The 11,251-nt window shown below is 37.4% G+C and overlaps 1 pseudogene; it reads right to left on the reverse strand.

Moving 5' to 3' along the window:
- Positions 1-9,164: 9,164 nt before the first annotated feature.
- LOC122118343 lies at positions 9,165-10,235 on the reverse strand (annotated as a pseudogene).
- Positions 10,236-11,251: the final 1,016 nt, after the last annotated feature.

Below are 11,251 nucleotides of genomic sequence, written 5' to 3' on the forward strand. Positions count from 1 at the left end.
CACAACTGGGTCCACTCCCTGGAAGGCAATTCCCTGTGGGATTCCAAAGCCCTCTGACCCAAGCCCCCTTCCAAAAGGCAGGGATCATACCAGAACAGAACATAACTTCTGTTCCTAATGTTCCTGTGGCTACCAGGGAAAGCCTGAGAATACAGCTCCAGGTCTATGATAGCAGCCTACAAACCTGAAACCCCAAAACTCTCTCCCACCAGGCTTGAGAGTGGGACTGTATATAGCAGGGAAGCCTCCCCCATCTGCTCCCAACCAAGCCACAAGGGAGGTGGACTACAGCAAGGCATACAAGGTTCCATCAGAAATCTGCTCTGAGGACTACGGGGAGACTGAAACTCCCTCAAAGAACCAAAAAATACAATCTTTAATTTTTTATTCTTGTTTGTGTTTAGTTTTGATGGGTTTTTTTGTCTGTCATGGGGGGCTGAATACTTGGCCTGGACATGGTCCCTCAGCTCTTCATCTCAAGGTTGTGCCCTACCACTTGAGCCACAGCAGCATTTCTAGCTTTTTACTGCTTATGTGGTGCTGAGGAATCAAACTCAGGGCCTCATCCATGTGAGGCAAACACTCTACCACTGAGCCACCTTCCCAGCCCTGTTTATTTGTTTTTATTTCTATGTGTTAAGGTGTATTGTGATTTAGGATTTGCTATTCCACTTAAAGCTTCTATTTGTCATTATTATTTGTTTTTTTCTTCTACTTTCCAATCTCTTAATTTGTAAGATTTTCCCCCTTCTTTCTTTTCTTCTCACTCTCCACTTCTCCTTTCTCTCCACATTATACTATACACCATCAGAGCTACCCTGCCTAGTTCTATACCCAAAGTAAGGTCTCCTTCTATGTGTGTAAACAATAGTTACAGGAGTTAACTTAGATTCAGCTATTCTCCAATAATATCTAAATAATCTTTCTCTCATCTCAGCAAGTCTCCCAAATACATTTATATACAACTTCTTTTTCTTACCTTCATCTGGATCTCTAATCTACTCCCTACATAACCTTTCTTTGAATTCATTTCGAATTCACTTATACTCAGTAACATGGTCTATATTCTCCTACTACATAAACCGATCCCGTAATCTGTTCTTACTCCTCTACTATCATTTTACCCAAGTTCTCTTCTGAATTTAAATTCATATCTCTCCAATCCTAACTCTTCATTTCTCCATCTGCTCCAGCCCATTGATCCCTAATGGTTTATATCTGACCCAACGTACAGTTGGTTCTATAGTTGACCACAAAATTGGTTCCATTTGACTATTTTGAGTACAAGGGACCCATCTTGTTAACTCTAAGGAGAAGACTACTTATCAGCCAAACCCAGGTTGTCTCAAAAGTAGCAACTATACATAATCTCGACCCCAAAGCCACAATATCCCTCTCCAAGAAAAAAAAAGAGAGCTGAATAGGAAAATACCTACACATAATTTTGAAACCCTAAGATCTATATATCTACATGACACCGGGTTGGCTCTGGCGCCCCCCAAAAAAAACACTGTACTACTCTTGCACCAGTGTGATTCTTCTCTCCAAATGGGTAGAACTAACCACCAAAACACAAGCAACATGGCCAATCGACAAATCCCAACACCATCTCCACATAAACAAGTTACAGAGCACTCTTAGAATGACCTAGAGGATAATGCTCAAAATAGATTAAAAGCATAGCTGGTAAACCTGCTCAATGAAAAATTGGACACCCTGCATAGGGTTATCAGAAAATGCGATGAGGCCAACCATAAGCTAATAGATGACTTCATTGCCTCCACAAATAAAAAGATTAAAGAACTCCAGCAGAGTGAGAAAGAAGCTAATGAAAAGATAGGAATCCAGATTAAGTAGTGAAATGAAAAGTCTGAGGGCTAACTCCAGGAGGAAAAGCAATCTATTCAAGACTTAAAAAAAAACCTTAATAAGGAGCTGGCCACCATTAAGATAGACGGGCAAGAAGGAATGGTGATAAACACCAAAGTAAAAAAACCTTCAAAGTAGAATGGAGAAGGCTGAAGAAAGAATATCGGGGGTGAAGACAGTATAGCATAGAGAAAGAACACACAATTATTCATGACAATACTAAGAAACATGACAGATCACTGAAGGAAATACAGGATACATTCAGAAAATCGAATTTGAGTTTAATAGGTATACAAGAGGGCATGTAGAGGGAAGCCAAAAGCAACATAGGTCCCATGGTTTCCCTTGTTTGCAGTGATTAGTACAAGTCTACAACAACAGAGAAATTCAAAGGTTATGTACATTGGACCACATGAGATTATGTTAAGCAAAATGTACCCCAGGACAGGGACACGAGAGGTTTTTCTTTCTTGCTTGCTAGTGTTCTTATTGTACTTACAATGCACTATGTGAGTCTTTTGTTTCTATTGTATGTTCTTCCCCCATGGTATAACCCCTGTTATCACTGGATTTTGATGCCGGTGTTCTGCACCTTGTATATGCATTTTTGTTATTTGAGGAGGAGAAGGGATATTGCAGATTGCTTAAATGGGGATGCAGGCTGACCCATTGCGACGATGAGATGTATAGGACACTAACGTTACAATGTCGGCATGGGGAGGAGTGGTAGGAGTTGGGTAGGCAAGGAGGGAAGTGATGGTAGGGGGAAAAGAAAGGAGGAGATAACAAAGCTAGCTATGAAATGTGCTCATTACCCTTTTCATGTAACTGTAACCTCTCTGTACAATACCTTTACAATAAAAATAAAATCTATACATAAAAAAATAAAGTCTGCTCAGGAGAATGAGCAGTGGTACCTCGAAAAAAAAAAAAAAAGACAACCATAGACCAAAAAAGTACTTGCTGAAAAAAATTAACAATACATCCAAAAGATCATACACCATGCTCAACTTTGTTTCAATTCAGCTATGCAAGATGGTTCACCATATATAAATCAATAAACATAATACAGCACATAAACTTCATTAATGACAAGAATCACACAATCATTAACTGATGCAAAAACGGCCTTTGAAAGAATTTCAATGATTTAAATTCAGAAGAAACTAGTAATAGGAGCATTCTTTACCATAATAAAAGTTTTATATGACAAATCTATAGCCAATATTACAGTAAATAGGGACAAATTTAACCTATTTCTCACTTTGTTGTTTTTGTTTTTGTTGGTGATGGGTCTTGTACTTAACCTATTTCTTAAAAAATCAAGAGTGAAACAAAAGTGTCTATCTCTCCACATTAATTAATATCATAAGAATTCTAAGCCATAAGAATAAGACAGGAGAAAGAGATAAAAAGGGATCAAAATAGGGAAAGAAGATGCCATATCATGTGTGTTTGAAGATCATATAGTACTATACCAAAGGATTCTTAAGCCTCCACACAGTGGGGACCTTAGATTCCTGTGCCAGCTATGACTGTGTAGAGGAAGTGTGATTGGATGGCATATGAATGTAGAGAAAGGCTGATGCTATCTTGTGAATAAATTAAGAAAATGTGATACACAATTCAGCCATAATGAAGAATAAAATTACAACATTTGTAAGGAAATGAATAGATTGGAAAAGTGTCATATTAAGCAAAGGCGGCCAGGTCAAGAAAGACAAAAGTAAACTTGTTTTCTTTCATATCTGGATACTAGACTTAAAAGATAAACATATATATAAACACATAATGATGATAGAGATACAGATTCTGATTATATATACACGTACATACCTTTCAATCATTATACATATCTCTCACAGCGTTGTGAACCTCCTTTGAACAACTAACATGCTCTTTCACAAAAGGAATATTAGGAAGTTGAAATTTGTTCGATCTGAGATGGCAAGGGAGTGAGTAGGTAAACACACAGAGGGAAGAATAGTGAATGTGATCAAATGCTTAATGTTCAGGTGTGAAAATGGAACAGTGAATCTTCCTAAGATTCGTTTGCAAAGGAAGAATTCTGAGGAGAGAGAATAACAGAATGCATAACTTTGACTAAGACATATCGTATACATAAATAGACCTACTAAAACACAACTAACTGAGGCTAATAAAAAGAAAACTGACTGAATAAAAGTTTAGGTTATCATGTAATAGGGCATAGTTTTATCTATACTTATTGTCTTAGTTCTTCTTCGAGTTCTTAAAACACCTCATCTTTGGGGCTGGGAAGGTGGCTCAGTGGTAGAGCACTTGCCTTGCATGCCTGAGGCCCTGGGTTCGATACCTCAGCACCACATAAGAAAAAAGAAAAAAGCCGGAAATGGCGCTGTGGCTCAAGTGGTAGAGCGCTAGCCTTGAGCTGAAGAGCTGAGGGACAGCCCCCAGGCCCAGAAATCAAGCCCAACGACCGGACCCAAAACAAAAAAACAAAACAAAACAAAAAAAACCCTCATCTTTGCACATGCAACTGAATGAGCTGCCCCATACCCTTTGAGGACAGACACTATGTATGCTCCAAACTTCTCTCATGTGTCACAGATATCCAACACTGAGAGGCCATCTCTGTCTCACAGCTGAAATAATTGCTATGTTTAAATGGCAAAGGAAGTGCTACAATCATATGAATATCCCATTTCAACCATAAGTAATCTTTCAGTTAAGGGTACTTCTCTAAACTAAAATGTAAGAGTCAATTTGTAGTGAAAATGCTACAGGCTTGCAGAGTTTTCATGAAATGATGACTGTGTAGGTAATAGAATTGAGAATGTGTAAGCAAGGCAATGTTTATTAACATAATAGCAATTGGAGATCAGAAACATACAAAATTGAGGTGATGACAGTTGTAAGCACAGTAAAAGCATGTTAGAACTTTTATCTTTCAGTAATAACTTGTTGGCTGTTTCAATGCAGTCGATGTATAACCAAAAATTGGTTCTTAGAAGACCTTGACATATTTGAAAGTTTGAGATATGTACTAAATGGTTAAAACAATCAAATAGTTTTATCAGGCATATCTTGGTAAATACTATAAGAAGGTGGCCGCGTGATTATTATTGCACATAATATTAAAGTAAAAAGTCATTGCTTATCCATATCCGTTATCTTTTTTGGCCTTTCAAAGACTACCTCCATCAACTCCCTCTGTTTTTTTCTGATTTTAGAAACAATTTCAGTTTAAAGTCAACAATGCTGAATTGTAAAAGATGTTTTCATCAATCAGACACAAGTAGCACGTATCTCATCATTAACACAAACTGATTAAATATATAGTAGAAGAGTTCACTATTTTTTTATACATTGGAATCTTGAAGGTCATCTTCCCTTTGAACTAAAATTTAAGTAATTTAGCAGAACTTTATATCCACTTTATTTCCATAATGTGAATCAATTCAATCATATTTTCATTATTAAAGCTGAACAAACACAAAAGTAACTGGACTACAGTACACAATGATAAACTTTAATAACAGAAAAACATTTAAGTATGAGAATTCCCTTTTAAATGTAAAGCATACATAGTACAAAAAGAAGACACTGAATTGTTTCATTCTTAGTTAAGAGGAAGTTTTGCATATGGTAAGTACTTAATATTTTTTTCAAATGAACCTCAAATTTATATCATCCCATGAATACTTAAATAAAGTAGAGCACATTGTGTGTATTTTAAAACTTTGTAAAATACTCTCATGGGTGCTCTCTTTGTAATCTAGGAACACTAAATAATTCCACTTCCCCAATCACCTCCTTTTTCAGGAATATATTTAATATTTTACCTAGCAGAGGACTTCTGCTAAGACTTTATATTTATGCACAATTTTTAAAAATTTTATTGTAAAGGTAATGTTCAGGGGGGTTAGAGTTACATAAGTCATTTCTTTTTGAACAGTGTCACCTCCTTCCTCGTTTTCTCCCAATTTCTCTCCTTCCAAACCTGTCTTCCCAAGTTGTATAGTGCATTTCCAACAGTGTCTACTGAATATCACTGCTGAATTGGTTCACCCTTTGTCCCACCATTTCTGTGCTTCCCCTTCTTCTCCCTAAATCAGATATACTTATATACAAAACAAAGGGTACAGAAATCAAGAACAGTGACAAAAGGGAATCAACCAAAGGGGAAAAAACAAGCCACAAACAATGTAATAGAAAACCTCTGTTTCCATTTCTTGGAGTTCACTTTGATAAGTATTATTTTATATGATCATATGCACATAGCTATTGGGCCCTTGTGAACTTCTCCTGAGAATATCCTCCTTTGTTGTCACTGTGTGACTGTTTAAAGTGCTGTTTCATCATGTACAATTGTAATTTTTGTCTTTTACTATCCATTGGGTTTACTTGAAGTTTTATAGGCACATTCTAATTAGAGATGAGGGAATTCATGCAGTCTATGTATCTTTGTGTGTGGCTTACTTTGCTTAATATAATTTTTGCAAGTGTTTTTATTTTCTTACAAATGGGGCAAGGACAATTTCATTTTGTATACATGCCACATTTTCTTGATCCATTTGTCCACTGAGGGTCATCTGGGTTGATTATGTATCTTAGCTATGATAAACAGTGCTTCAATGAATATGGTTGTGCTGCTGGCTTTGGTTTGGGGGTCATTTGGATAAATGATCAGGTGTGGATTGCTGGGTCATAAGCAAGCTGTTTGTTTAGTCTTTTGAGGAAACTCCACAATGCTTTCCACAGCGATTAAACAAGTTTACAATCTCACTAACAGTGTAGTAGTGTTTCCTTTTTTCTATATCCCCACCTTCATCTGTTATTGTTAGTTTTCCTCATAATGGCCATTTTATATGGGATGAGGTAGAGCTCAATGTTGTTTTGATTTGCATTTCTTTTATGGCCAGAGAAGTTGAACATTTCTTCATATGTCTAATGGCCATTTCCTCCAAAATCAGGAAGGAGTCAATGTTCTCTACTTTTCTTTGGTATAGTACTGGAATTCCTAGCAAGAGCAGTAAGGCCAAACACCACCATAAAGGGGATCCAAATAGGGAAAGAAGAAGTAAGCCTATCTGTCTTTGAAGATGACATGATTTTGTATATTAAAAAACCCTTAGATTCCTCTCCCAAGTTACTTGAGCTGATCCAACACTTTTGCAAACTAGCAGGGTATAAAATTAACCCTTAAAATTTCCTGCCCAGGCTGGCTTCAAACCATGATCCTCAGATCTCAGCCTCCTGAATAGTTAGGATTACAGGAGTGAGCCACCAGCACCCAGCTGCATTTTTTTTTTACTGTAACAACTAGTTGTTAGTGGATCATCTGTAAAATATTAGCATTAGCTAGGGTAATTTGGGCTCACATCTGTAATCCTAGCTATTTTGAAGACTGAGATCTGGGATCATGGTTCACAGCCCTCCTGGGCAGACAAATCCAAGACATTCTTGTGTCTAATTAACTAGCAAGATGCTAGAACCGGTGGTGTGGCTCAAGTGGTAGAGCACCAACTTTGAGCAAACAAGCTAAAAGCCTTTGCCCAGGCCCTGAGGTCAAGCCCCAGTACTGGCACCAAAAAACCAAAAACAAATGTTAATCTTTATGCACCAACTTTTTTTGTTTTTGTTTTTTTATTTGTAAAAAAAAAGTTTTATTACAGGTCATAGAGTTCATAGGCAATGTAGATTAAGATAATGATGACTATCATTGTGAAGATTAAAAGATATTTGTGACTTAAAAAATAAATGTTTATATAATAAAGCTTTAAAAAATTAACCCTGGAAGTGGCGCTGTAGCTCAAGTGGTAGAGCACTCGCCTTGAGCTGAAGAGCTGAGGGACAGCGCCCAGGTCCAGAGTTCAAGCCCCACGACCGACCAAAAAAAAAAAAAAATTAACCCTTAAAAATCAGTAGTTTTCTGTATGCCAATATTGAGAAGAGCTAGGCTGCAACCAGAAAAGCAATTCCATTTGTAATAGCCTCAAATAAAAATACCTAGGAATTAACTTAACGAAAGCTACAAAGGGCCTCCATGATGAAAACTTTCAAAACCTGAAAAAAATTAAAGCAGATTTAAAGAAATGGAAAATCCTGCTATGTTCCGAAATTGCAAGGATTAATATGGTGAAAATGGCAATACTTCCAAAGGCTATCTACAAATTCAATACAATACTCATCATTATTCCAACATCATTGTTCAGTGATATAGAAGAAGCAATCAAAAATTCATATTGAATAATAGATGAACCCTAACAGCAGAAACAATCCTTAGCAGGAAGAAAAGTACTGGAAGAGTATGAATACCAATTGTCAAACTCTATTACACAGCTCTAGTAATAAAAACAACTTGGTATTCACACAAAAACAGACCTGAGGACCAATGGAATAGAACTGAAATCAAAGTAATGAACCCACAGTCCTATATCAACCTATTCTTCAATACGGGAGCAAAAAACACAGAATGGAAGAAAGACACCTCTACAACAATTGTGCTGGCAGAATTAGCTATACATGTATAGAAAATGGAAACTAGATACTTATATTCCACCTTGCACTAGAATCAACTCCAAATGGATCAGAGACCTCAGTGTAAGACCAAATAACCTGAATATATTACAGGAAGGGATAGGGACAACACTAGGGCCACTTAGCACAGGTGGAAACTTCCTATGTAAAGATCCATACTCACCACAGATCAAAGAAAGACTGGAAAAATGGGACTGCTTCAAACTGCAGTTTCTGCATGGCAAAGGACACAGCTAGCAAGATAAATAGAAAGCCCACAGAGTGGGAGAAGATCTATGCATCAGACAAGGTCCTCATATCAAAACTATACTTGGAGCTCAAAATATTAAACCTCCCAAAAACAAATCCTCAAAGAATCAATAACCCAATTAATAAGGGCTAAAGACTTCAGGAGAGACTTCTGCAAAGAAGAAATAAGAATGTGTACATTTCTGATAATCTTCAAATATTTTGAAGGAGAACACAGCTTTAAACTTTATGGAGCTAGTGCAATCCTGCATAGCCTTGGTCAAAATGCAAAGCACAATAAGAAAAATATATTCTAGTACAAGAGAAGACATTGAAGGTAAATTTAAGGCCTTAAAATGAATGAATCTAACATAAAGCTGAAGTATAAGCCATAAACTATCCATCTGAAGGGCAAGCAATTTGGCAGTTTACCTTCTGCTCTGTGAACAAGAAAACAGTAACTACTCCTGCTTGTGGTCTATATCAGAATTCTTCTGCATAGGGAAGAGTAAAGTCAGTATCGATTTCTACTGTCCATGGGAGAGTCAGGACTGCTTTAGCAGTTTGCATGAAAGGACAAACAGTGAGCATTGTGCAGATGCCTGTGCTTGAAAGGCTTCTGCCACTAGGTAAGTGTGAAACTGAATCATGGCCTTCTACCCAGATATTTCTGTTATGTCAGCTGCGTTGCAGTTTTTCCCATTTTTACCTATCGTGTCAAGATACACTGCACGTATGAATCAAGTCTATGGCTTGTGCTTTCAACTGTTCTAAATGGCAAATCTGCAAAGGTAAGGGTATGAGCAACATTGTCTACTGAGAGGTTGTTACACAAGTCTTCTTCATGGTGACCGTCAGCCATTCCAGTGCATAGTGATCTGTGCCTGCCAACATGTTGACAACCATTTTTATCAAGGGTTGTTTTTGTTCCCATGTAAACGAATCTCATCATTTCTTTTAAAACCTCAGAGTTTCAAATCACTTGTTTCCCCTTGATTCTTTTTGCTGTCTTCCTCTTCATGTTTTAATATTGTATTAAATACCAGTGATCCAGATTCAACACAGGTTTATGAGACTTAAATTCTCATCATCAGACAAAAACCAAACGAATGAAGCCTGCCATCTGTAATTTTTGTGTTTTCCTGGAGATTAGCTAAATCTTCTATTAGTATGTCCTGATATGTTTGATAAATCTTCAACCACACTCATCTCACAAAATATTATCAGCTTGCCATCTGGTACAAGATCACCAGCTTCATCAAGAAAGAAATTCCTTCTAGTGAATTTTTTAAATCCCCAGTCCTGTCTTGGCACAAACTAACATGCTCTTCACCTTTCCATTGCTTTCATTTCTTCCCTCTTGCCATCCAGAAGGAGAAAACTGAATTTTTCTCCAACTTCACTTTTGAGGCAGCTGACATTTCATTTTGGCCCTTTGTCCAGATAAAAATGTTGAAATGCTTAACACTTCACCCATTTCTTCTCTGTAAAAATGAGTTATTAATGGTCCACATGTAGGAAAAGTTTTCTGCTTTCACCTGTGTGTGACACTAGCTTTCTGCTATAGAACCAGTAGACATATCTCCAGACAGAGATGGGGTGGGTTCCTGAGACATTGCCACTTCAAGGCAGACGTTTAGGAGTGACACCCTATCAAACCATGTTGAATAATAATAATTTTTGGATTGCTATTTCTCTGTCATTGAAGAATGAGGTTGGGATATTGATAGGTATCGCATTAAATTTGTAGATAGCCTTCGGCACTATTGCCATTTTCTTTTTTTTTTTTTAATTTTATTTTATTTTATTTGAGAACATACTGTACAGAGGGGTTACAATTACATGGGCAGGAAAATGCATACATTTCTTACCAAGCATTGCAGCCTCCTCCTTTGTTTACCTTTCACCTCCCTTCCCAGCCTCCCCCCTCCCCCTCACCCAATCATACCCCCCCTGCCCCCCCCCCACCGACATTGTAAAGCTGGTTTTGACATGACATTTTGTACTTCTCATTGTTGCAACAGGTCCACCTGAATCCTTAAACGACTTGTTTGTCCCCGTCTCCTCCATATGTTATACTGACATCAAATATAGTGAAAGCGGGGGTTACACTGTGGGGGAGGGACATACAAAGCAACAAAGAAATAATATTGTAAATGCGTTGGAAACACATGCATGAAAGAAACAAAAACATTAAAATACATATTTGAGGGTTCGTTTTCCTAACATCACATTCTCTGACTTTTTCCGCTTGACTCATACCTATACTAGATATTGCAAATAAGGGAAACCATGGGACCTATGTTTCTTTGGGCCTGGCTTACTTCACTTAATATAATTTTTTCCAAGCCTTTCCATTTCCTAACAAATGGGGCAATGTCATTCTTTCTGATGGAGGCATAGAATTCCATTGTGTGTATATACCACATCTTCTTGATCCATTCATCTACTGAGGGGCATCTGGGTTGGTTCAATATCTTAGCTATGGTAAATAATGCTGCAATAAACATAGTTGTGCTGGTAGCTTTAGGGTGGCCTTGTTTGTGATCATTTGGGTAAATGCCCAAAAGTGGGATTGCTGGGTCATTGGGGAGCTCTATGTGGAGTCTTTTGAGGAACCTCCATACTGCTT

This window comes from Dipodomys spectabilis, unplaced genomic scaffold, assembly GCF_019054845.1.
Source record: "Dipodomys spectabilis isolate Male_0828 unplaced genomic scaffold, ASM1905484v1 ptg000148l, whole genome shotgun sequence".
Taxonomy (NCBI): domain Eukaryota; kingdom Metazoa; phylum Chordata; class Mammalia; order Rodentia; family Heteromyidae; genus Dipodomys; species Dipodomys spectabilis.